At 42.1% G+C, this 25,252-nt stretch overlaps 1 protein-coding gene and 1 non-coding gene across 3 annotated transcripts in view; one reads left to right on the top strand and one right to left on the bottom strand.

Moving 5' to 3' along the window:
* The window catches only part of JARID2 (jumonji and AT-rich interaction domain containing 2), a 296,798-nt gene that overhangs the window by 242,562 nt on the left and 28,984 nt on the right, over window positions 1-25,252 (bottom strand). The gene's annotated exons all lie outside the window — the stretch shown is intronic.
* On the top strand, window positions 577-721 carry LOC136401840 (U4 spliceosomal RNA). Its single transcript, XR_010750774.1, has one exon. It is a non-coding gene; the product is annotated as a U4 spliceosomal RNA (small nuclear RNA).

Here is a 25,252-nt window from a genome sequence, read left to right as displayed (position 1 = left end):
TTATTCTTCTTATCAAACCACAAGAAAGAACAGAATCACCCACATGAACCCATCTTAAAGGCTTCCAGGCTGCAGTTAATTCTATAAAAGAAATAAAATTTGGCCAACATTCCCCACTCAATGTTATACTCTCACAAAGGGAGATGGATTGCAATTATCCATTAGTGTAATCTAGTCTCCTTAGTCAATAAATAAATGTCACTTCAAGTCACTCAGATAAAACCTAGGTGAGAGGGCTAGAAAGAAAGATAAACGAGATTCTGTATACATCTAAGAAACACACTGATGACTGATTTCAAGCCAAAAAAAAAAAAATGTCTAGAACTCATGACAGAAAGTGTAATTGTCCATGATTAATACAGTCTTACTTCTAAATACATTAGTTAGGCTAACAATTCTCATCAGTCTCTGAAAAGAGAAACAATTTTAAAGTGGAAAAAAGGCTCAAGTTCCAATTGGCTAACTCAAATCACATCCTGTCATCGTGTATCCTCCTTTCTTGGCCCTGCTGTTCCCTTTGGAATTCTTAAAGACCTGGAATTTAAGTAATCACAGCCATATCAAAAAAAGTAACTGAGCTTTGTGCAGTGACAGTATCGTAGCCAATGAGGTTTATCCGAGGCGCGATTATTGCGATTTCCCCTTTAAAAAAAAAAAAAAGAGTAACTGAAAACCTGAGTATTCATACACTGCTTTAAATGTCTGCCTTTCAGTCTTCAGTTTGCAGAGAGGCTATGTAGAGAATCTTGTTCTTCTATTCCCAGAATCCTCTCACCCCAACATATTCTGCTCCTGGCTACCAAAACTCACTCACTGAAGAGCTAGCTACAAACAAATAAGAATTCTATCCCTGACAGTCTGGGTAGCCCTAATTCTTCTAGTAAAAGAATAGTAAAAACTGTTTCAAATTTAGATTGCCTGGTCCCTTTCTCTACCCCTCTTGTGCACACACACATACACACACACACACACACACACACACACACGAATAGCAGCAGTAGTAAAAACATGGAGACACTTGGTCTCTGAAAACAGGCTCCACCATCCAGTAATTGGCTCATAAATTTCATTCAAAACTTGAAAGAGGAAGGGTTCCAAAATGAGCAATCTGTAATTTTAAATGTTATCACTTTTCTCCTGCCTGCAAGCAGTTAAAAAAAGCCTTGCAAACTCATGAATTACAGGTGCAGTTTATTACTCTGAATGAGCTTAGAATAAGCACAGTATCTCAGGAAGCTGGAGATGAGAGGGGAAGGAAGTCGTCTGTCTGCAAACCCAGATGCCTCCATGGAATTAACCTTAAATGTCACTTATCCAATCAATAGTGGAAGGATCCTTTCTGCTCCTGGGCCCTTCCCCTTCCCTAATCGTCCACAGCACTTCTAAGGTGGAGAAACTCAGGTCTTGCTAATTCTATTAGTCTTTAAGCACAGGATTTTAAATGCTTATAAAAGGAAAAGAACAGCAGTCAAAGAGTTAGGAAAGACGAAAGTCCAACTTTCACGCTGAGTTGTTTTCCAACAGATTTCAGTCTGCACAGAAGAGTTCCACACTATCCAACCCCAAATTGAGGGACAAATAAACACACTCTGGAATCAATTATTTATTCTTACAAATACTGGCCAAATTAGAAATCATATTTCAGGCATATTGTCAATTCTCCCATCAGAAACCTGAGGTTGCAGGGAGAGGCGAGTCTGAGGTAGCTCAACAGTTACTCCATAGCCCACACACAGGAGCTGAGGCCTGGCCGTGGCCACATACAACTCCAGTGCTCTGAATGGGCAGAATGCAAAATGATCTTCAAGAGGACATGAAGTGCTCATCCTCAAAGCAAGCAAGTCAGAGAAACAGAAAAAATGATTCAATGCTGAATATCTTATCTCATTCACACACACCCATGCACATCCCTTTAAAGTGAGGAAACTGGCAGACGTTGCCTCAGTACTTTTGGACAAAATGAGGATTGCTCTGGAAACTGCAGTGGGGCCATCTCTGTGGGCCCCAAGCTCTGCTGAAGTGGAAGACAGGGAACCTGAAGACAGCCCACACATTCTGGCAGAGCTGAAAGGACTTGCTCTTATTTTCCCCCTTAAAATCCTAACAGAGTGCAAGCCAACCTGGTTTCGAGTTCCAGCTCCAACCCCGTACCCAAACTTTAAATTCCTCACTCTAGAACAGGTAAGCTTCTGAGAGCTAAAGAGTTTAATGAGATAAAACACAAGAACATGGCAAAAAGCAAGGACTCAACAAATGCTTTGGTTCCTTCTAACACTGCCTGCCTCAACTGTCCATCAGTATGCAGACCCTCTTCCTCATGACCCCCCAGAGATCAATGGCATTTCTTCCTTGTCAAACACACACCTCTGTTGTAGAGAAACTGGAAATTTAGTTACCCTAGCAACACCTTCATTTTTCAAATTAGTTGTTGGCAGCAGAGGCATAATTAGAATACAGTTCATGCTCTGCACACTACTTCGGACTTTCCCAAAAGGGGTTACATGAACCCTCGGCCCATGATATTACTCAAAGTTGTGATTCACAGATGAACTAAGTTTGAGAAATGTCGGTTTTAAACAGGTTTCTTTCCTTTAGGTTTGCTCATGTTCACTGTGACTCTTTTTTTTTTTTCTTTGTATTTTTCTGAAGCTGGAAACGGGGAGAGACAGTCAGACAGACTCCCGCATGCGCCCAACCGGGATCCACCCGGCACGCCCACCAGGGGCAACGCTCTGCCCACCAGGGGGCAACACTCTGCCCCTCCAGGGCGTCGCTCCGCCATGACCAGATCCACTCTAGCGCCTGGGACAGAGGCCAAGGAGCCATCCCCAGCGCCCGGGCCATCTTTGCTCCAATGGAGCCTTGGCTGCGGAAGGGGAAGTGAGAGACAGAGAGGAAGGGGGGAGGGTGGAGAAGCAAATGGGAGCCTCTCCTATGTGCCCTGGCCGGGAATCGAACCCGGGTCCCCCGCACGCCAGGCCAACGCTCTACCACTGAGCCAACCGGCCAGGGCCCACTGTGACTCTCTAAGAAAACATCCTAGCTCCCCTCTTTACTTGACTGCTGAAGCTTCCTCCCTTTGCCCCCCAAAAGTAGAATGCTATTTCTCAGAACATACTAGACTACACTCTTCACACTACCTTGTCTCATTCAATTGTGTTGGTGGTTTGATTCAGGTATTTATTTGTAAAGGAAGGTATTTTACTAAGTAATATATGAATAAAATGGTGACTATAAAAGTAAACGATACTGAGTGTATGGGGTAAAAATATGAGTTTGTTTCTTTTTCACAGCTCAGGGAAACTGAGAAAGAGTTATCCTAACCTTCTGAAGTTTCAAATGTGTAAACAACAGAAAGTTATTAACAAAACATAACTAAGAAACTCATATGCCTGACCAGGTGGACAGAGTGTTGGCCTGGGACACTGAGGACCTGGGTTCGAAACTCCAAAGTCGCTGGCTTAAGCATAGAATCATAGGCATGACCTCATCATGGTCGTTGGCTTGAGCAAGAGGTCACTGGCTCAGCTGGATCTCCCTGGTCAAGGCACACATAAGAAAGTAATCAATGAATAACTAATGTGCCGCAACTACAAGTTGATGCTTCTCATCTCTCTCCCTTCCTGTCTGTCTGGTCTCTCTCTCTCTCTCTCTCTCTCTCTCTCTCTCTCTCTCTCTCTCGCTAAAGAATAAAAAGACAAAGAAACTCTTGGAATATACAGTTCTCACTGTAGTAGTGAACTTTTAGAATCCCTAGCAGGATTACCACTTCATTATAAATTGTCTGACAAAAATTAGTAATCACTTTTTAAGAAAATATTTCATTTTTATTATCAATAAAGATACTCGGGCCTGACCAGGCGGGGCGCAGTGGATAGAGCGTCGGACTGGGATGCAGAGGACCCAGGTTCGAGACCCCGAGGTCGCCAGCTTGAGCGCGGTCTCATCTGGTTTGAGCAAAAGCCCACCAGCTTGAACCCAAGGTCACTGGCTCCACCAAGGGGTAACTCAGTCTGCTGAAGGCCCACGGTCAAGGCACATATGAGAAAGCAATCAATGAACAACTAAGGTGTTGCAACGCGCAATGAAAAACTAATGATTGATGCTTCTCATCTCTCTCCATTCCTGTCTGTCTGTCCCTGTCTATCCCTCTCTCTGACTCACTCTTTGTCTCTGTAAAGAAAGAAATAAATAAAATAAAATAAAATAAAATAAAATAAAATAAAATAAAAAGATTTAAAATAAAATAAAATAAAGATACTTGGAAAAGAGGAGAGTCCTGGGAAGCTATTTACTAAAGCAAATTAACAAAATGAAAGAATATCACTTGAGCTACAATTCAAATACAGTTGTGATTCCATTTAATTACACTCTAATTACCATCATTTTCTGTTGCTATATATGAAAAAGTTGAATATCTAAGAAATATTTGTCTTGGCTACTAAGTTTCTACTAAAGAGTTCCTGGAGAGTCCTTTAAGGAAAAAGCATAAAACTATAAATGATATTTAACTGTCTCAGCACTGTTTGTGTACTTATTTGGATTACTATAACAGAGTTCTAAGAATATTATATTTCCCCAGTCTTTTTCTTTTATATAGTACTCTTCTTTTTAAAGTTCACAGATTTTAGAGAGAAAGGAAGGGAGAGAGACGAGAGAGAGGGAGAGAGGGGCAGACAGGAACATCGATCTGCTCCTGTACATGCCCTGACTGGGGATCAAACCAGCAACCTCTGCACTCCGGGACAATGCTCTAACCAATATTCTTTTTGATTTTAGAGACAGAAAGGAAGGCAGAAAAAGAAAGAGAGAGAGAGAGAGAAATAAAAACATCCATTTGTTGTTCCACTTATTTTTGCATTCATTGACTGATTCTTGTAGGTGCCCTGGCCAAGGACTGAACCGGCAACAACCTTGTCATTTCAGGACAATGTTCTAACCAACTAAGCTACCGGGCCAGGACCTACTTTCTGAAATTTCTGTGCTACACATACATTCCTATCAAAAGAAAAAACATTAACACACAACACTTAGAATTACAGGGCTCACTAAATAACCGAACACAGGCACATGATTTCTTTCCAAGTGCTCTGCCCATTCTTAAGGATCAGTCGAGTGCTGTGTGGGAAGGATTTGGAAAGGGTTCAAAAGGCCGATGACCAGCCCAGATGTGGCCCAGAGGAAAAGAAAAGGATGAGTGAATTCACCCACCCTGGTGAGTGGGTGCCAAATATCGCTAACTAAACAGGACTCATGTGCTCTAGCTATACGAAGAGGAGAGTCTCAGAAAGGATGTGACTTACCAAACCATGAGCTGATAAATAGCAGATGGATGGCAGCTGAAAAGAAATACATGCCTGACCAGGCAGTGGCACAGTGGATAAAGAATCAGCCTGGGATGCTGAGGACCCAGGTATGAAACTCCAAGATCGCCACGTTGAGACTGGGCTTGTCTGGCTTGATTAAAGCCTCACCAGTTTGAGCACAGGGTCGTCGGCTTGAGCATGGGATCACCGACATGACCTCAAGGTTCCTGACTTGAAGCCCAAGGTCACTGGCATGAACATGGGGTCACTGGCTCAGCTGGAGCCCCCCAGTCAAGACACATATGAGAAAGCAATCAATGAGCAACTTAAGTGATTCAATAAAGAATTGATGATTCGCCTGACCTGTGGTGGCGCAGTGGATAAAGCGTCAACCTGGAAATGCTGAGGTCGCTGGTTCGAAACCCTGGGCTTGCCTGGTCAAGGCACATAGGGGAGTTGATGCTTCCAGCTCCTCCCCCCTTTCTCTCTCTCTTTCTCTTCTCTCTCTCTCTGTCTCTCCCTCTCCTCTCTAAAAAAAAAAAAAAAAAAGTAAGTTAAAAAAAAAAAAAAAGAATTAATGATTCATCTCTCTCCCTTCCTGTCTATCTCTCTTGTTCGCTAAAAAAAAAAAAATTTGGAAAAAAAGAAACCCTGGCCAGTTGGCTCAGTGGTAGAACATCAGCCCAGCGTGTGATGTGCTGGGATCAATTCCCATTTAGGGCACACAAGAGAAGCGCCCATCTGCTTCTCCACTCCTCCCCTTCTCCCTTCTCTCTCTCACTCTATCTCTCTCTTCCACTCCTGCAACCATAGCTCAGTTGAAACAAGTTGGCCCCTGAAGCTGAGGATGGTTCCATGGCCTCTGCCTCAGGTGCTAAGAAGAGCTTGGTTGCTGAGCAACAGAGAAATGAACATCCCAGATAGCCAAAGCACTGTCCCATAGTGGGCTTGCTAGGTGGATCCTGGTCGGGGCACATGCAGGAGTCTGTGTCTGTCTCTGCCTCCCCTCCTCTCACTGGAAAAAAAAACAAACATAAAACATTAAGTTGAACCAACACCTATGCACCTATGAAGATGCCTTAGTTTAGCTTTGTTAGAGGAATTCAGCAGGGAGCCACAACATGGACAAAGCCACCCCCCTGAGGTGCTATAAATACCTCAGTGCAAACCAAACTACAAAATGAAATTTAAGAGAGAAAGAGAACAAAACTTTACAATACCTCAAAACCATAAAATAGTCAACAAGAGAGCCTGGTACACCTTGCAGTAGTATCAGAAGGGAAGGACACACTCAGGAAAAAAGAAAACGTGTTACAGGGACCCGCAGATAGCTGGAAGGGCTCCCAATACTAATTCCCTCACTTGTAACTGTACTATGGTTCTTTAAGATAACATTCTTGCCTGACCTGTGGTGGCACAGTAGATAAAGCGTCGACCTGGAATGCTGAGGTCGCTGGTTGAAAATCCTGGGCTTGCCTAGTTAAGGCACATATGGGAGTTGATGCTTTCTGCTCCTCCCCCCCCCCCCCCCCCCCCCCCCGCCTCTCTAAACTGAATAAAAATTTTTAAAAAAGAAAGAAAACATTCTTAGTTTTATGAAATAGGCACTGAAGTATTTGGGAGATAAGGGAAAAACACGCCTGTAACTTACAGATTAAGTATGTGGTGGGAAAGGGACAAAGAGAGGGAGAAGAGACTATAACACTACCTGATAAAATGTTATCATAGAAATCCTTTGTACTATATTTGTAACATTTCACTTAAAAATAAGTTTTAAAAAAGCACCAACTAAGGAAAAAAAAAAAACATGAAGGAGAAGGGGGTTGAAAAAGTCATCGGGTCTGACCTGTGGCGGCACAGTGGATAGAGCGTCAGCCTGGAACGCTGAGGTCGCCAGTTTGAAACCCCAGGCCTGCCCAGTCAAGGCACGGATGGGAAGCAACTACTATAAGTGATGCTTCCCCCTCCTTCCCCTCCCCCCCACTCACCTTTCTTTCTCCCTCTCTTTCTTTCCTCTCTCTAAAAACAATAAAATCTTTAAATAAAAAAGAAAGTCACTGGAGTTCTGAGAGAAATGAGAGGATATCAGAGTATCACTGCGTCATAAAGATCTGCTGCTGCTGTCTTCTCTGGCAAAATCTGCAAGCTCAAAATACTCCAAAACCGATGCCATTAGAATGTACACACTACAGGCCCTGGCCGGTTGGCTCAGCAGTAGAGCGTTGGCCTGGCGTGCAGGGGACCCGGGTTCGATTCCCGGCCAGGGCACATAGGAGAGGCGCCCATTTGCTTCTCCACCCCCACCCACCTCCTTCCTCTCTGTCTCTCTCTTCCCCTCCCGCAGCCAAGGCTCCATTGGAGCAAAGATGGCCTGGGCACTGGGGATGGCTCCTTGGCCTCTGCCCCAGGCGCTAGAGTGGTTCTGGTCGTGGCAGAGCGACGCCCTGGAGGGGCAGAGCATCGCCCCTGGTGGGCGTGCCGGGTGGATCCCAGTCAGGCGCATGCGGGAGTCTTTCTGACTGTCTCTCCCCGTTTCCAGCTTCAGAAAAATACAAAAAAAAAAAAAAAGAATGTACACACTACACAGATGCCCAACGGCAGTCACTTATGTCAAGAGTAATATAAAAAAACAGCATTTACTTCAAACTAATAAAAATTTTACTGATATAGCCACTTTAAAAATGCTACTGACAAACATTTCTATTTTTTCAAATTATACTTACAGGACAGAAGAAAACTTCTCTTTCTGCACTGAAAAGAAGCAAGATCAGAAAATGAAGGGGGCTGTCAAAGAAACACCTTTCTAAGTGAAGTTCTAGCATAACAAAAGGGGCAAAGACCACAGACCTGCCACAAGTGATCCCTCTTTTATCTGAGGTTGCTGTTTGTTTGGAGCCCAGGGTGAAGAGAGTCACATATTCATCCTTGTATCTCCTTATTTATCGAATTGTTGAGAAGTTTATCCACATACCAGGTTTTTAAATTCCTGTTTTCGTTTTAATTTTAACTAAAACAAACAAATTAAAAAAAAAAAAAAACCGTTCATCCACTTCTGCTACCCCCACCACTCACTTCTCGCAGCCATCAATCTGCTCTCTTTATCTATGAGGCTGCTTTACTTCAGGGAGGGGGGCCATACACAAGATTCCACATATAAGAGACATCACACAATATTAATAGTCTTTTCTCCATCTGACTTGCTTCACTCAGCATAATGCCCTCAAGTACCATCCATGTTATCACAAATGGCACAACTTCATTCTTTTTTTGGCTGAATAATATTCCATTTATGAGTACCATATCTTCTTTATTCATCCATCAATGCACACTTAGCTTGTTTTCATTTCTTGGCTATGGTAGATAATGCTGCAATAAACATAAGGTTACAGATATCTTTTAGAACCAGTGTTTTCGTTTTCTTTGAATAAATACCCAGAAGTGGAATAACTGGGTCATATGGTAGTTCTATTTTTAATTTCTTGAGAAACTCCCATACTGTTTCCCATAGTGGTTGCACCAATTTATGTACCTACCAACAGTGGTCCACACTGGCAGAAGTGGTCCCCTCTTTGTATGTTTATGTAAGACATAAAATATTTTTTTAAATATAAAACTCCAAGCAGCCAGAGTTGTTCAGTGATGAAACTATGAAACTACTTCTCATCATAGGGCAATCTCCTCACAAACAAGACTTTCAGCAACACCAATATTATTTCCATTACACCACAAAGCAGGTACACCAGCTAGTTACTGTTCAAGTCCACAAGCTAAGAGTATCGAACTGCACACATGTCTCTGGTAGCCTACAGTTAGCCAGTTTAGTTAGTTGCACAATCTTCATTTAAGAGCCAGAGCAAAAGAACTAATTAAAAAGGTTTTTCAAGCCTGACCAGGCAGTGGCGCAGCGAATAGAGCATTGGGCTGGGATGCAGAGGACCCAGGTTCGAGACCCCGAGGTTGCCAGCTTGAGCGTGGGTTCATCTGGTTTGAGCAAAGCTCACCAGCTTGGATCCAAGGTCACTGGCTCGAGCAAGAGGTAACTCGGTCTGCTGAAGGCCCGCGGTCAAGGCACATAATAAGAAGGCAATCAGTGAACAACTAAAGTGCCACAACGAAAAATCCATGCTTCTCATCTCTCTTCCTTCCTATCTGTCCCTATCTGTCCCTCTCTCTGACTCTGTCTCTGTAAATAAAAAAATTTAAAAAAGGTTTTTCAAGTAAATTGACCCTATCATGCCAATTCTTCACATTTCTGAGAATCATACTACAATACTTATATAAAATTAACTTGGTTAACATTAGAAATTATACATCTGGTCATACCAATAGTGGCATAACACAAAGAGATGGTTCTAATTTTTGAGGATTTTTTTTGTTTTTTAAGATTTTATTTATTCATTTTAGAGAGGAGAGAGAGAGAGAAGGGGGAGGAGCAAGAAGTATCAACTCCCATATGTTCCCAGGGTTTCAACCAGCGACCTCAGTGTTCCAGGTCTATGCTTGATCCACTGTGCTACCACAGGCCAGGCCGAGATGGTTCTATACCTGGAGAATTCACGCAAAACCATGGTGGTCAAGTTTTAATTACCTGGTTTTTTTTTTTCGTTTTTTTTTGGTGACAGAGACAGAGAGAAGGATAGGGACAGACAGACAGGAAGGGATACAGATGAGAGGCACCAATTCTTCATTGCAGCACCTTAGTTGTTCAGTGATTGCTTTTTCACATATGCCTTGAAGGGGGGGGGGGGGGGCTCAGCAGACCGAGTGATCCCTTACTCAAGCCAGCGACTTTAGGCGCAAACTGGTGAGACTTGCTCAAACCAGATGAGCCCACGATCAAGCCTGTGACCTCAGGGTTTCAAACCTGGGTCCTCTGCATCCCAGTCCAAAGCTCTATGTACTGAGCCACCGCCTGGTCAGGCTCATTATCTCTTACAGTGCTTTCCAGTTATATAAATCCTTTAAGTAATTTTAGGTTTCTTCTTCCAAGAAATTATATTGTTGATCCATCACCTTTACATTCTCCCCCTAAAACTTCCCCTCCAGGATCCTCCCTCTGTCCCAAACTCCCAGATGTCTCCCAGGTAACACTCCCTCCCAAGTCAACTCTCTACTAGGAAAACCAGTTTGAGGCCCTAACAATAAAGCCACTGCCACCCCACAGCTTAAAAATCTTTAATTTTATGATCCAGTCTTGATCACTGACAGAAACAAGTTCTACCTCTCCAAGCTTACCTTCTTCCATGCCCCACACATAGACCTCTAAACTCCAGCAACTGTACATACTGACATACTGACAGACAGACACAGACACAGACACTGCTCCAAGCCCTGTACGTTCACTCCTCCTCTCCCCTGGGCCTGCAATGTTCTTTCTAGCCTTGCTACTCTAACCAGTCAAGCCCCAGCCCTTTGCTGACTGACTTCTACACAACCTTTATGAGAAACTGCCTTCCTTTGGGAAGCTCTCACTGGCCCACCTACCTCCTAAATGTGTAAGGTACCAGCTTCCATCATGGCCAGTGCATGTCCCTCAGTTCACTGACAAATTAAAATCGTAAGTTTGTGTATCTGCCTCCCCTGCTAGACAGTGAGCTCCCTAAGATAAGGAGATAATCTTAATAGAAAATATTAGAAAACAATGTTTACTAAATAAATAAAAGAATATTGAACAAGGCCTTATCACAAACATTTACAAGGTCCATTCATAAGTAATACCTGCTAATTCCTTTGCTGACCCTTCAAAGAGACTTCTTTAAAAATGAATTCTAAAATAATTATTAGAAAGTTTAGCAGGTATCACAATTTAGGTCAGAAAAAGGAAAAGGAGTTATCCTTGAAATGTGGATATATCTTAACAGCATGAATTCAAAATGCCTAAGAAGGTCTGTCATTTCTACAGATCAGTTCAAGATCTGTAAGGCAAAAAAATGCACACAGAGCAAAATCCAAACAACTCACCAATAATGAAAGTTAACACTGACAAACAGCACTCTCGAGGCCCCAGTGAGCTAACTAGAGACAGGTTCATCAGCCCATGAGGGCCTTTCAACTCTTTCAGAATCCTGTGCATTTGTAGGTGGAAATAAAAAATTAGTAAGACCAATCTTTTAAATGGTCAGTTTCTTAAGATTATTTGGGGGATATACAGCTTTCAAACCACAAAACTGTTTTCAAAGCTTAAAGGCAAATGACAATCCTGCGTAAGATAGATTCACCAGAAAACTTTTTATACTTGCCATTACACATGAAAATCTCTAAAATGATGTCCTACCTTGAAGTAAAAAAATATTACACCTGCCTGAACAGGCGGTGGCGCTGTGGATAGAGCCTCGAACTGGGATGAGGAGGACCCAGGTTCGAGACCCCGAGGTAGTCAGCTTGAGCGCGGGCTCATCTGGTTGAAGCAAAGCTCACCAGCTTGGACCCAAGGTCGCTGGCTCGAGCAAGCGGTCACTCGGTCTGCTGTAGCCCTCCCCCCCCCCCCCCGCCCTGTCAGGTAAAGGCACATATGAGGAAGCAATCAATGAACAACTAAGGTATCGCAACGAAAAACTGATGATTGATGCTTCTCATCTCTCTCCGTTCCTGTCTATCCCTATCTATCCCTCTCTCTCTCTGTAAAAATAAATAATATATATATTAATATATAATATATAATAAATAAATATAAATAAATAATAATAAATAAATAAATAATATATATATTGCAACCTAAATTTCTAGGTGACTCTGAATTTCATTACTGTAGTATTTCAAGATTCCAGGAGGCTCTGAGGTACTACGGTAAAACATGCACTCCTGGCCTTGCTGGGAGCGGCAGTTACATTCCTGGTGAATCATTTGGCTAAATACAACAAGAGGCTTTAAGATGTCCATTTCACCTAACCGGTCATGGCACAGTGGATAGAGAGAGAATCAACTGAGAAGATGAGGTCCCAGGCTCAAAACCCCAACGTCGCCAGCTTGAACGTGGAATCATTGATGTGATCCCATGGTTGCTGGCTTGAGCCCAAGGTCACACTGGCTTGAGGAAGGAGTCACTGGCTCAGCTGGAGCCCCATGGTCAAGGCACATATGAGAAGCAATAAATGTACAACTAAAGTGCTTCAACTACGCGTTGATGCTTCTCATCTCTCCCTTCCTGTCTCTCTTTCACTCTCTTAAAAAAATAAAATCCATTTCTATTGACTCTGTGATTCTGTAAAGAGAAATCTATCCTAAAGGACACGATAAAAAGTTTAACACATGATACATAAACTTGATCATACTTAATTAGCGTTATAAGAATTCAAACCAACAGCCCTGGCTGGATGCTGGATTGGTTGCACCATAGTCCAGAAGCAGAGAGGTTGCCAGTTCTGTCCCTGATCAGGGAAAATACAGGAAAGGATCAATGTTTCTGTCTCTCTTTCTCTTTTTCTCTTTCTCTCTCCCCCCCCCCCACTTCCTCTCTTTCTAAAATAAAATAAACACATTAAAAAATTTTTAATTCAAAACAACATAAAACCTTTAAATATTGAGGGATGGGAAAAAATAGCAGTTGTATGCTCATAAGATATATATGCCCATCAAAATTGTTATTGTGGACAAAAGGAACAAAATTTTTTAAAGCCTCCCTCAACAGGACTTGTAAACCAAGGAAGACCTAAGATTCACTCATAATTAAAACCTAAAGTGAAGGGGTTGTTTCAGAAAGGGAACAGATGGTAATGAGGCTAAGTTTAAAAAAATTGTTATTATGGAAAATATGTGGTGTCACATCAGAAAATGCTTATGATAATATCTAGTGGGGGAAAAAAACAGAACAAAACTGAATATCCAGTAGGATTACAAAAATACTTGCATGGAGGGAAAGACTATAAAAAATAATACAGCAAAACAGAAGGATAGTTACTCCAGATCACTGTGATTCAGGATGTTACCAGCTTTCTGCTATACCCTGCATGCTCCCTCCTCCTCCTCTAAGAAATTCCCCTTCTTGACTTCACTGCTACTTCAAGTCTGATACAAATGAGAAATCAAACCACTAAGTCCCTTAGAACTAACTGCAGGTGAAAATGGCACTATGTAACAGCCCCTTTGCTTTGCTCAATACAAAGGTATACCACACATGAAAAGTAAGGGTTGTTCTGTTGTTGTTTTTTTGACAGTATAGTCAAAATTTCAAGTAAATGGAAGAAAACCAACTTTTCATAGCATGAGGTGGGTGACTCTGGCCAGACACTAAACTAAGCCATTTAAACAAAGCAGTGTGATTCACACTATTAAAGCTGACAAGCACTGGTAAGAGCTGAAACGCTCAAGAGTTGCAACTGCTGCAAATACTTTGGAGAACTGTGTGGCAGTTTCTTATAAAGTTAAACATACACTTAGTTTACAACCCAATTACACACCTAAGGATTTACACCTAAGAAATGAAAACTTACCATTCCACTTAGCCTTGAATTCATATTTTCATAGCAACTAACAGCCAAAAATTAGAAATAACCCAATGTTCATCAACCAGCAAGTGGATACACTGCAGCAAATCCATAAATGAAATATTAGTCAGCAATAAAAAGGAATGAAATGATAAATCCAAGAAAACAAATGAAGCTGAAAAGATCATTCTGTAAAGAACCGGTAATGCTTATCTGTAGTCTTAAGAACCAAGCAGTGGCTGAGAGAGGATAGAATACACTAAGAGGAGAATAAGGGAACACTTTCAGAGTAATCACAATATTGAGCGGTAGTTATAGGGGGCACTTGATTGTTAAAATTCAAAGAACTGTATACTTGAAATGGGTGTGTTCAACTGTATGTAAATTATGCATTAATAGACATTTGCTAATTTGGCTATTAACAAACTAATAAGTTTATTTTATAATTCAAAAGATTAAAAATCTGCCCTGGCCAATTGGCTCAGTAGATAGTCCAGTGTGTGGACATCCCAGGTTTGATTCCCAGTCAGGGAACACAGGAGAGGTGACCATCTGCTTGTCTCCCTCCCCCCACCCCCCGCCCCTTTTCCTCTCACAGCCAGTGGCTCAATGGGTTCCAACTTTTGGCTCTGGCATTAAGGATAGATAGCTGGGCTAATTCAAGCATCAGCCCCAGACTAGGGGAAGAGGGGGGCGGTGTTGCCTGCCTGGTGAATCCTGGTCAGCGCACATGTAGGAATCGGTCTCACTATCTTCCCTCCTCTCACTTAAAAAGAGAAGAGAGGGGGCCCTGGCCGGTTGGCTCAGTGGTAGAGCGTCAGCCTGGTGTGCAGGAGTCCCGAGTTCGATTCCCGGCCAGGGCACACAGGAGAAGCACCCAACTGCTTCTCCACCCCTCCCCCTCTCCTTCCTCTCTGTCTCTCTCTTCCCCTCCTGCAGCCAAGGCTCCATTGGAGCAAAGTTGGCCCGGGCGCTGAGGATGGCTCTATGGCCTCTGCCTCAGGCGCTAGAATGGCTCTGGTTGCAACAGAGCGACGCCCCAGATGGGCAGAGCATCGACCTCTGGTGGGCATGCCGGGTGGATCCTGGCCGGGTGGATCCCAGTCGGGGGCATGCAGGAGTCTGTCTGACTGCCTCCCCGTTTCCAACTTCAGAAAAATACAAAAGAGAGGAGAGGGGAGAAGGGAGAGGGGAGAGGGCCTGCTTTTGGCTAATGAGATGGTCAATGTCCAGTTCCATATTTGTCACTGCCAGCCGTAACAAGTGATAAGATGCGCTTCTGGGAGCCCTGACGCATGCGTCTGGCGTCATCGGAAGTAGTACTGTACGTGAGCGACGCCGCGCTTTGCAGCACCACCACATACAGTACTCCAGGATGCAGGTGCATCCTGTGCTCCTCTCACTAACCACCAATGAAAGAGGTGCCCCTTCTGGAAGTGCGGCGGGGGGCCAGATAAAAAGCCTCAGGGGGCCACATGCAGCCCGCGGGTCGTAGTTTGGGGACCCCTGGTCTATGTAACCAAACGCTGCCTTCAACAGAGCTTTCCCAGGTGGTGAGGCTGTCTCTCTGGCCTTTATTTTCCTTGCATGACTCAGACAAACATCCCTGTTCCGTGTCCCAGTCCTCAGCCTGAGCCTCACTATGAACTAGTACAGGCTCCACTGCTCCACAGTAAAAAAAACTAACCTCATACCGAGGTCACTGGCTTGGTTGCCAGGGCAATGAGTATGCAAAAGGGTCTCACTTAGGGCCTTCTCCCCTCCACACTAGCTGCTTAGGGTCCATTCTTACCATTTTGCCCCTGCAGATGGTAAAATCCAAATTTGATTCACTTTTGTAAACCCAGAGGGCTTGTCTTAATGCCTTATAGTAAATTCTCTAACTGCAGAGGAGAGAGGAACCTTAGATAGAAGCTAGAAGGGGTAGGAAGCCCCCTAAATTTTTACAGAGCAAGCTATGACCCAAACAAGTTACACATTCATATATTTAATAGGCACTGAGCACCAACTATGCACCAGGCACTGCAAGGCAATGGGACTAACATCCTGTGTTCATGTAGCATACATGAATACAAATCTAAAGTATGTTTATATAAAATTTACATACATAGTATGCAGACATTCCATTCCACAGGAAGGGATTCAAACAACACATCTGTACTCTTTCCTGGCCATGTTCTATTGACTACTTCATCTCTCACCATACCCACCAATGTGCCTTATGCATGGCCCTGGGTGCCACTGCTTGGGATTTTTACACCCCTAAACTTTTCTCCTATGGTGTGTTCCCTCTGTTTAAGGTACTATCTATGTCAAAGATACAAACATTTAACAGGTGCATATGATGCTGCGTGAGACACAGGGGGACAGTGGACAGTCACTGCACCCCCAAAGCTCATATAGCCACAGAGCTCCCATACAGGAAGTAGGAGTCCAATAAATCATTTCATAGTGCTGTGTTGGTACATAAAACATGGGCTCTCAACCTAGGAAAACCACCTTAAGGAAATGAAGTCCAAGTTAAGGCTCCACCTGAGAACAGTGAGATGAAGAGGGCCACAGGCAAAGGAAACAATTGCAGGGAGAAGAAAGAGTCCAGGAGGTTCAAGGAGAAGATTCACGGAGTTCTTAAGTCTGTGAACTTGAATAATCAAACAAGTACATGTTCATTTTCATTAATATTTTATCATTTCCTTACACTATGAACATAGGTAATAAGCCAGAAATGAAAGTGCCTGTGACTTTCATTATCAAAATATTGTAAATATTCACATCATATTACAGTGGTGGCAGATAGCATAAAATACTGTTTGCTATTATCGCTTTGAAATTGCAATAATGAGACCCACCTTTATAGCTTATAATTTAATAGAGGATTCAGAGCACATATTACCATATCACTAATTTGCCTTCTAATATTCTGATAGCTATATTTCAGTGTAATGGGTTCCCTTTAAAATCCTGGGTATTTTAAGAATTTGGAGCTATTTTAAGAAAGTGGTCAACAGATCTCACCAGAGTATAAAATGTTGAAGTACCTATGAGATAAGGAACAGAAAATGTGGTTGGTGGAAGCAAAAACCAGAAAAGCCCAAGACTCTTATTGGATTGGGGTGGAGAGTTAACAAGTCTGGCGTCCGTCCCATTGTTCTTAGCTGGAGGGTTTCAAAGTAGTAACAGATTACTTTCCCTAATATCTGGAAAATGGGTTAAGGACGACAAAGGGGCAAACATCAAAATAACATAAGAACAGGGAAATAAACTGGCAAGCTAACACTTCCAAGTGTCAGCTGAGAGTCCAGTGGGCTGTGCTAGAGAGGCAGCACTTTTAGAAAACTATCATTTGAATAGAAACACTGTACTAAAAGGAGAAACTACAAATTTAGCATACCAATATATAAAGAATGATCCTAGTTGTACTTCTGAAGTTGCAGGCTGCTGAGTCAACCAGTATAAACCTGCTATTCTGTCATCAAGTGGGTTTTAATAGACAAGCATGATACATAATCCACGTTTTATGCCAGCAAAAAGTTAAAAAACACAGAACACTGCCTTCTTTTCTAGAATTCAGTTAGTTATCCTATACTCTCACTTATTAGGGAACACGTTAGTGAAGTGGAAAATAAACAATAGATATCGGAAGAATCAAGTGCAATTTCAAAGTTCATGCACAAAAGTATTGACACATCACGGAGGCCCAGTCCCATAATCAGGAACTTTTTAGCTTTATATTACACAGTAATAGCCTAGTTAACTAGTTATACCTACATGATGAAAATATACTTTAAACCACATTCACAGTAACAGTTAAGTGGCAAGTGAAGAATTTGAGTTAAGGGGAGAAAAGGTCTAAAATAAAATGCTTTTTAAAAATCTGATGCATTGTAAATATGTACAACAGATAAAAGGCAAGCTACACTGAATGCAATCCAGGCAAAGGGCTCAGAGCCAGTACTCACACTGACTCTTACCAATGCAATTCTGACCACAATGAAAGCTATTTTATCTAGAGGTGTCTCCTAGTTTTATCTGTTAGTTTTATCCATTTTCTACCTTTGATGTAAATAACAATAGTGCAATAGACATTGCCCCTTTATCTCCTATTTTGATAGGTTGAGATAAACCTTAAGGTATCCATAAAATGTGTTTGTCATAAGTAATTACTGGAAGATTCTTGAGAGCTGAGGTTTCATACCATTTTAATGGCTAATGTGAAGAATGCAGAGAGGATTAAGAAATTGTAGGGTGAAATTTAACTAGATGGGAAATAATAAAGACAATTTCTTAAAGAATATTTTCATATTCTTGAGGTCAGAAAAGGATTCCTGAACAATACACAAAACCCACGAAGGAAAACCAAACTTAACTACGGAAAAATTTGAAACTTCTATATAATAAAAACCACTATAAACATAATTAAAGGATAAAGGACAGACTAAGAGAAAATATTTGTACTTTTGTTGAATTAACATCCAGAAGATAAAGAGCTCTGACAAAGAGCAGTAAGAAAGAGACAAATCAATATAAAAATAGGCAAAGATTATGAACAAAATTACCATGGATGGCCAACAGACCAATGAAAAACACTCAATACAGAGAAATGCAAATTCAACAATGATGAGACACATTTTATTCAATAGCAAAAACTAAAGAAGCTTTATAATACCAAATGTTGGCAAGAAGGGAAGGAAATAAAGACATTCATACACTTTTGGGAATGTAAACTGATTAAACCTTTATGGAAAGAAAAAAAATCCCTTCCTACTATAAAAACTGAGCACCCTTGGATTCAGTGCTTCCAATTCAAGCCTACGCCAGTGTGCCTACATGTGTAAAAGAGATACAGTAAGAAATTTGTTTCTAAGTAAACAAATCAATGGCAACAACCGAAATGTCTACTGACTGCCTCCAAAATGCCAGGGCTCTCCTAGGAAGTGAATCATAAGGAAGGAGTTAAATACCTCACAGCACACCGGTGCTGACTGACACTACACCGCATGAGAAACAGCACGGAAGTGAAGTGAGAAAATGCTAAATCACACATGACCCCACCATTCCATTTATATAAACAAGCCAAAAAAGAAAGAAAGTCTACATATTCATCTCCATAAGTATGAATGCAAATAAACAGAAAGCAGACTAGTGGGAGTGCATGGGACACAACAGGGACTTCATATTTTGCTCAGAAAACATCAGAATTTGAATTTTATATACCTGGATGTATTCATACTATTTTCCTTTTAGACACTAAATTACATCATGTGAATCAAAATGCAGTGAAGCCTGACCTGTGGTGGCACAGTGGACCATTTGCCTGGAATGCTGATATCAACATAAGAAATTTCAAAACTTGTAAGAATTTTTTGTGAGTTTATTTGAGCCCAACTGTCGACAACTGCCGAGAAGCAAAGTCTCAGTGGACTGAGAAAGTGCTCTGGAAAATGGAGGTTTCACTGCTTATTTTATACATCAGAATAAAAGGGGAAGACAGAAGGGGTGACATGAAATTGATTGGTGATAGACTAGGGAGGCAGGAGAAAGCAAAGGGGGGAATCTCCCGGACTGGATAAAAAGTCAGAATGTATACACTGAATAAGACAGTTAATAGCTAATTAACGTGCTGATAACGATTGTTGGCTCCTGCTCTGCAGGGATGCCTGTGGGGGGGAGGGGGCAGGAAAAGACCATTACCCTTACTTTTCAAAAGCATGTTCTCTGATACCTTATCGTAGACACAGAAGACAACAGACAGGTTCCATTAAGGCAGGGGTCTCAAACTCAACTCAGCATGTGGGCCACAGAGCCAGATCACAGCCATTCGGCGGGCCGCACTAGGTCTACAAAAGGCAACTGTTACGCAACACTTTTCTCACTGCAGTTGAAAACAAAAAAAATCAGTACAACAAGCACAATCATACATGCAGTTTACTCAGTGTCACAAAACGACCAGAAACTGTAGTTCGCATCACAACTGCTGTTAACTAAGCTAATATCTAGCTAGGATGCTAGAGAAATGAAAAATACAAGTAGGCCCCTAGGCTTACTTAATTTTATCCAAAATATTTTGAACTTCGTGGATTAGTCTGCGGGCCGCACAAAATTGTTCGGCGGGCCGCGAGTTTGAGACCTCTGCATTAAGGTAAGCATTGCCCTTCATTAGAGAAAAAGACCTCCCCAGGACAGGACTACCCACCACGAACTGCTTTTAGTTAGAAAGTTTTAATTTCAGACCATCTTGTGTGGTTACTTTACATCTGAGTCTGCAAGGCCACAGTGCAGGCTTTCCCTGAGCTTGTCGGGTTCAGCATGTGGCTCCTTTTTCATGCACACTGAGGTCACAGATTTAAACCCTGGGCTTGCCCAGTCAAGGCACATACCAAAACAACTACTGAGTTGATGCTTCCCACTACTTACCCATCCTCTTCTAAAATTTAAACAATAAAAATCCTCAGGTGATTAGTGTACACATTCAAGTCTGAAAACAACAGTAAAAAAAAATTAAAATGCAGTAAAAAGGGACAGACAAGCAAATGGCTCTGCAGGTCAACTGGCCAAACCACTCACTAGCTGCAAGGGTCTGTAAGCCCGCATGCCCAAGTCCTTTCTTTGTGCAGACTGACTGGGAGCCACCTCCCTAATGCATAGCACATTCAGCTCTTCCACGCAGACAAAAATCAAATACTGACACACTCAGAACTCCACTATACATCCCCAAATCAGTCTTCCAAATACCAAATAATAAGCATGATCACTTACACTGCGCCATGACTAGGTGCCGCTTGCATTTCCAGGCCATACACAGGAGATACACATGTGATACAGAGAAACAAATTCGCATGTTAAAGCCCTGTACTTAGAATTTTGTGGTTCACAAGAAACTATGCTAAATGAACTACTCTCCATTTAAGTTCAAACACCCACCCTACTTGAAGATTTTCACCAACAACCTCCTATAAATACTGTACAATCAAATCTTTTTTTTTTTTTTTACAGAGATAGAGAGAGAGTCAGAGAGAGGGATAGGGACAGACAGACAGGAAAGGAGGGAGATGAGAAACATCAATCATCAGTTTTTCGTTGCGACACCTTAGTTGTTCACTGATTGCTTTCTCATATGTGCCTTGACCGTGAGGCTACAGCAGACTGAGTAACCCCTTGCTCGAGCCAGCGACCTTGGGTCCAAGCTGGTGAGCTTTGCTCAAACCAGATGAGCCCACACTCAAGCTGGCGACCTCAGGGTCTCAAACCTGGGTCCTCTGCATCCCAGTCCGACGCTCTATCCACTGAGCCACCGCCTAGTCAGGCCAATCAAATCTTTTGTCCCTTCCAATGACAGCCAATTCATGATCGTTTTTTAACGCAGGAGAGGGAGGGAACCAGCAAGAAGATTATAGGAACAGAGTATATAAATTCTAATTTTTTTATAATATTGGAAGGAAAAACTATTTTCTCAACGTGGCCCTGGTTTTACTTTAACTCGAACAAATTAAGAGAAGCTACCTTACTACAGCTGAAAGAAAGCCAACATCTACTTTGGCAGAAAAAAAAAAAAACCAAACCCATTCAAGTTATTTTTTAATCATTTTTTATTTTTCAATTACAGTTGACATACATTATTATATTAGTTTCAGGGTACACCCTAGTGACTAGACATTACATATCTTACTAAATGATCATCCTGATAAACCTTGTACCCAACTGACAGCATACACAGTTATTACAATATTATTGACTATATTCCCTGTGCTGTACTGTACATCCCCATGACTGTTCTGTAACCAATATATATTTCTTAATCCCTTGACTTTTTCACCCATCCCAATGTCCTGTCAAAATGTTCTCTGTATCTGTGAGTCTTTCTGTTCTGTTTGCTCATTTGTTTTTTTAGATTCAACATAGGTATATATTTATTGCCATTTTATTGTTCATCTTTTATATTTTATTCTTCTTCTTTCCCGCTCCTCTCTCCACCTCCTTCCTCTCCTCCTCCTTTCTAAAGAAGACCCGTTAACATTTCATGTAATATGTACTGGTTTGGTGATGATGAAGTCCTTCAGCTTTTTCTATGCAGGAAGCTCTTTACCTGTCCTTAGATTCTAAATGACAGCTTTATTGGGTAGATTAGACTTGGTTGTAGGTCCTTGCTTTTCATCACTTTGAATATTTCTTGCCACTTCCCTTCTGCCCTGCAAAGTTTCTGTTGACAAATCAGCTGACAGCCTTATGGGAGCTCCTTTGCCGGTATCTGCTTTTCTCTTGCTGCTTTTTAGATTCTCTGACTCTTATTAATAAATGTCACCCCATTATTTTTCTAAATAAAACTAAAAATAAAAAGATTCTCTCTTTGTCTTTAACCTTCAGCATTTTAATTATGATATGTCCTGGTGTGGGCCTCTCTGGGTTCAATCTTGTTTGGAACTCTCTGTACTTCCTGAACTAGGGTCTATTTCCTTCACCAGGTTAGGGAAGTTTTCTGTCATTATTTTTTCAAATAGGTTTTCAATTTCTTGCTCTCTCTCTCTTCTTCTTCAGGCACCCCATGATGTGAATATTGCTATGCTTGAAGTTGTCCCAGAAGCTCCTTACACTATTTTTTTTTGTTCTAATTGGGTGTTTTTTGCTTCATTATATTTCAGATTACTGACTCTTGGCTTCATCTACTCTACTGTTGATTTCCTGTAAATTAGTCTTCATTTCAGTTAGTGTATCCTTCATATCTGACTGGCTCTTTTTTACAGTTTCTATGTCCTTTTTCATGCTGTTGAAGTCCTAAGTTCCCTAAAGTTCTAAGTTCCTTGAGCATCATCTGTGTCTAGTAATTTGCTTTCCTTCATTTCATTTAGTTCTTATTCTGGAAATTTCTCCTGTTATTTTACTGGAAACATTTCTTTGTCTCCACATTTTGGCTGCTTCCCATTGTCTCTATGTATTAGGTAGGGCTGCAATGCCTCCCAGAATTTTAAGAGTGGTCTTGTGTACTAGGTGTCCTGCAGGGGCCAGTGGTGCAGCCTCCCCAGTCACCCAAACTGGTTAACTTCAGGTGTGCCCCTGTGGGAGCTGTGTGCACTGCTGTCCTATTATATTTGAACCTTGACTGCTGTTGACATCACAGGGAGGGACTGACGCCTGTGCTGACTGGCTGCAGGACTGGCTGTGACTACAGTGGAGGAGCTGATGTGCAGGTGTCAACCCTTTAGAGAGGACTTCAGTGGGGCTTTGGTGTTCACTGAGTCTGCCTCTTGAGTGTGTGTCACTTGAGGAGGTGGTAGGGTAGTAAGCCCACGTGACCCAAAGCTGTCCACCGGTTACACTGGCTCTGGGCCTCCTGAGGGATGCATGGTCAGCCACCCAGCACAAGTTACAGAGCAACCTGTAGATGGCTGCTACTTATGCTGGGCTTGGAGGTGCACAAGAGAGGCAAGCTGTGAACCAAGGCCAGCTGCAACTCGCAGAGGCCAGATGCTGCTTGTCTGAAAGATTTTTAGGAAAATCCAAAGCATGAGGTAAGAGAGGTTATTTATATGTAAAACCAACTATCGATAGAGTCTGAGTAGGCCCACAAGTTGGGTTGGTTGGAGTCTCAGTGAATCACCAGGACAACAGTGTGAATCTGGATGATGGAGATTCAGATATGGTGCCCACCTGCAGCTCTGTGAGGGCAGGGGAATGATCTTAGAAGAGGAACAATGGCCCCTGCCAGCACTTTTGTCCAGCAGAAACCTGCCCCCCCAGCTCTTGCTCTGATGTCAGACAATCTAGATCCTCCGCCTAGGTCTCTGGTTCCTTTCAAGCTTCTGCCCTATCATCCGAGCTAAGAGGGAATGAGTCTAAGTCAGTGTGCCAGCCCTTAAAGAGAAACTGTGAGGGAGTCCAGCAGTTTGTCTCACTCAGCCACAAGCCCTACTGGTTTTTACAGCAAGAAGTTATGAAGACTTATCTTCTTGACTCTGGAACCCCGGGCTGCAAGGCCTGGTATGGGGCTGGGACCCCACACTCCTCAGGGGGGACCTGCACAGCAAAAACATCCCTCCTGACTTTAAACCACCACATGTGGGTGTGGGCAGCCAGTTCTGCGTCTCCACCCCTCCTACCAGTTTCTTTGTGGCTTCTTTAAATCCCTAGTTTTAACTTCCATTCAGCTACATTTCAGGAGGTTCTGAATGATGGTTGTTCTGTAGTTTAGATGTAATTTTGATGTGGTTGTCTGACTTATTTTCTCATTACTACTTAATGCTACAACAGGAGCAACAGCATGTTTATTTTTATCCTTTTTCAGTGGATAACCAGAGTACCATTACAAAATTTCCAAAGTCACCGATCTGAGGGAAAGAACATAAGACCCTGGGTAATGCTCATACACAACATGATGTTAATCTTCAAATCCAGCTGTTCATCCTACTGTTGTTCCTGCTCCTCCCCCTTCTCCCCCCCACCCCCGTCCTCTCTAAAATGAATGAAATCTTTTAAAAAATTGGGAAAAGGGACTTAATCAACTTCACCTGGATGAACGTAGGGATAATATGGGTTTATATGGATGTTAGAAAACAACATTTACTGCTTGATTGCCAAATGCCAGCAGACCCAAAGATATGCCATACAGGTATTTGCCTGTCAACACAATATTGTGCCTTTGCTCATGTTGTTCCCCTACCAGTCCAAGTGCCCAGCACACGATAGATGCTCACTGGTAATATCAACAATGCACAGTGGGAGATCCGAGTTCACTGAAGCTGAACCTTTGTAGTTGGGGGCCCAATAGTTCACCAGCAGTGAAATGGGAAAATAAAAAAGAACAATATAACCACAGCCTTTAAGGACCATGACCTTGACAGGAAAGAGACAGAGAAAATGAATAGCAATGTATGATGCAGAAGGTGATACTGGGATAAGATTGACCTAATAAAGAATTTTAGTAATTCTTAAGAGTTTAGCTTTTATGCCTTAAGCAATAGAGGCTTGGAAGATTTGAGCAAAAAATTAACTTTTGAAAAAGAAACCATGACCAAGTTTCACATCAACACTGACCAAGCAACACAAGTACAAATTAATAATGATAACTTAAGTACCACTGTACTGGGAGAGCCAAGAAGAATGACAGCAGAAGTTGAATAAACTAGTATTTGTAAAGGCTTTTATACATTAGCAAGAAGGAAGATAAAGGGTTATATACTTGATTTCCAACAACATGAATTATCTAGAAGGTACTGTGCCAAGTGAAATCAGACTGTGAAAGACAAATACCTTATGATTTCATTTGTATGTGGAATCTAAGAATCAGACACTGAGATCAAACTGACAGTTGCTAAAGATAAACTTCTACCTCCACACAGCCAGCCAAGCCTAGTACTCCTTCCTTCTCCTCTGACTGTCTCAGTGCTCAGTACATGACAGTGCCAGATCATCTGGGACACAATGACAGTGATTTACATAATTATGATTTACATAATTCAAAATGCACTGACACATATATACTTTGTCTCTCCAGGGACATTTTTAAACTCCTTTTGGATAAAGATCATGTCT

The sequence above is a fragment of the Saccopteryx leptura genome, chromosome 3, assembly GCF_036850995.1.
Source record: "Saccopteryx leptura isolate mSacLep1 chromosome 3, mSacLep1_pri_phased_curated, whole genome shotgun sequence".
In the NCBI taxonomy this organism is placed as follows: Eukaryota; Metazoa; Chordata; class Mammalia; order Chiroptera; family Emballonuridae; genus Saccopteryx; species Saccopteryx leptura.
The sequence above is the reverse complement of the archived record's forward strand: the minus strand, read 5'-3'. Positions and strand labels throughout refer to the sequence as shown.